The sequence below is a fragment of the Meles meles genome, chromosome 4, assembly GCF_922984935.1.
Source record: "Meles meles chromosome 4, mMelMel3.1 paternal haplotype, whole genome shotgun sequence".
In the NCBI taxonomy this organism is placed as follows: Eukaryota; Metazoa; Chordata; class Mammalia; order Carnivora; family Mustelidae; genus Meles; species Meles meles.
This window is the reverse complement of record NC_060069.1, coordinates 148,680,270-148,682,780: the sequence shown is the minus strand read 5'-3', so window position 1 is coordinate 148,682,780 and position 2,511 is coordinate 148,680,270. Positions and strand designations below refer to the sequence as shown.

Sequence of the window (2,511 nt, the reverse complement as noted above, 5' to 3'; positions counted from 1 at the left end):
GGAGAAATATTAGAAAGTTAGGAGTTATATTTGCTGGAAGATGGTACTCACAAAGGTTATGTTACCAGAGACAGTAACAGAGTGGAGCTGCTCTGGTCTCAGAGGAATCACAGCTTGGTTGGCACCTTTTCCTCTGCTTGCTTGATACTTGGTGCAGGGATCAGTATAGATAGCCAGTGTCTTTTATGCTAGTGAGCACACTATTGCCTTCCCATTCCTTTCTTTCTTTCTTTCTCTCTTTCTTTCTTTCTTTCTTTCTTTCCAAGAGCTGGACTTTTTTATTTTTAAGACAACTTTATTATTTGATTATATTCATTGTAGAAAAATGTGAAGAGACAGAAAAATATAAGGAAAATTAAAATGATTCAGTGTCCCAACCCCAAATACTGTAACAAAAGATTATATATCCACTTCTGGTCTTTTTATGCATTAATGTATAACTTTAAAACAAAATTAGCAATGCAAAATGTGTACACATATCCCTTTTCTCATTTCATATTTTAGAGCAGCCATTTCTTTAGGACTTTTATATATTATGTGAAAACATGACCTTCAGCTGGTTGCTTTACAATCCAATTAGAGCTATGCCATAATTTACCTCCAACTGTTGTATACTCAGATTGTTCTGAATACTTCTATTATAACTAATGGTTATATTAGAAATCTTTCCTTATACACAATTCTTTGTATCTCTGATAATTTTTTAAAGATAAATTCCTAGGAGTAGAGTAACCAGCATAAAGGGTATAAGTATTTTTAAGCCTTTTGATACATTAGCAAACTGCCTTCCAAAAAGACTCTACAAATTTACAGTAACACCAATAAGTAGCCTAAGAATTCCCATTTCTTCTTCATATTTCTTTGGGTAACATAGAAAATTGGATGTTACCTCCCATCCTTTATTATTACAATTTACTGGGGGAAGGGTAAATGGGGTCTTATCTTTTTTCCTGAAGTGTCAGATTTTTCCCACGTTTACGGGTCATTTTCTGAAGCAGTCTAAGCCTTCTAGAAGGCATCTCTGATACACGCATGTCTTCTTGTCTTATCATGTTCTTCCTTAGCAGGTAAGGGCATGGGGGCTACACGTCTTTTCCATGTTTTTCCGAGTTAAGTCAAAATTTCTCAGATGACTGGAATTAGGAAGTCTTATTGTCTCCTGGACAGCCGTGCTAGTTTAATATCTTGGTAATAAAACAGAAAACTGGGCCCTATTCTTCAGGTTCTGGAGGGTTTCTGACCATTCCATGGACTCTATCTGAGGTATGGTAATGAGGAGTAGACTTTTGGCTTTATTGGCATTTTCTTTCAGGGTCTTTAGGACCCAGTTCACCAAAACTGGTTCCTCATGCTCTTTCCAGCAGTCATAATCTGTTGCCATGGCAATACTTGTGTAGCAAATCCCAGCCTCCTTAGTGAGAGCCACCTGTGGAACTGTGGTTGTGTTGACAACATCTGCCCACCCAGGCACAGAACATGATGCTTTCTGCCGGGGAACTAAAATGAGGTCCCTTGATTGTGACCATTGTCCCTTTTGAGTGACACAGGAGTCCTAACTTTTTAGCAGTCTCTATGAGGAGCTCTCTCATTTTGGGGCAGAATGGCTCAGCCATGGGAATATGGCACACTCCTCTGGTACTGGAATGAGTTCCATCATAGAAGGTCTGAGGCCTTTTAGTGGTCCTGTCGGTTAACTGATCAATAATGATGATATCGCCGGGCTGAATCTCTTCCCTCAAGGAGCTGCAAGCTGTGGTCACTACGACGTGTGTACAGTCCTCCCCTTTCAGAGACCAGATGTTCGCCTGGTAGATGACTTTTGAAGGCATGATAGTATGCTGTCTCCCATGCCTGCAAGGAGGACACAAGCGACATTCTTGGTCTTCCCCCAAATTAAGGCACTGGAAGGCTTGCCACATGGAGTATCCATATATTTTTCAGTTCTTCCTTCTAAGATTTCTGGATCATCCAGGCCTGTTCCACCAATTATTTCACTCTTCACTGCCGTGGGGGTGGCACCTGAGGCCAAGTCCGCACGGGGTGGTGGCTGCGGTGGCGGATTCACGGGGCCCAGCTGCAGAGGTGGTTGGAGTGGCAGCACGGGACTTTGCATTTCTTGATACAAGAAATTTCTTGGTACAAGGAAAGGTGTAGACTTAGTAGTAAAGCGTTATGACTAAAGTTGGAGTCAGGTAGAGAACAAACCCACCACTTGTTAGAATTGACTCGACATATTTTAAGCCTCATAGAGTTGTTCAGTCTCATCTTTCACCTTCCACCTTCTATGTAATTAAGCAAAACATCAAATAAGTATCTGGCCTACAGAGTTGAGGCCTTCTATGGCCACCCAATAAAAAAATTTTTAATCTCCCTCCTCCCCACTCTACTCTCAGCCCCTTCCAGATGACGGTTTAAGGACATTCTCTTTTTGACCAATTTTCTTCCTTAGAACTTATCCTATGTGATATGCCATATAGTTCTATATATATATATATATATATATATACATTT

General features: G+C 40.4%; 1 pseudogene; it reads right to left on the bottom strand.

Annotated features, from left to right (window-relative positions):
* Positions 1-1,177: 1,177 nt before the first annotated feature.
* LOC123940800 lies at positions 1,178-2,113 on the bottom strand (annotated as a pseudogene).
* Positions 2,114-2,511: the final 398 nt, after the last annotated feature.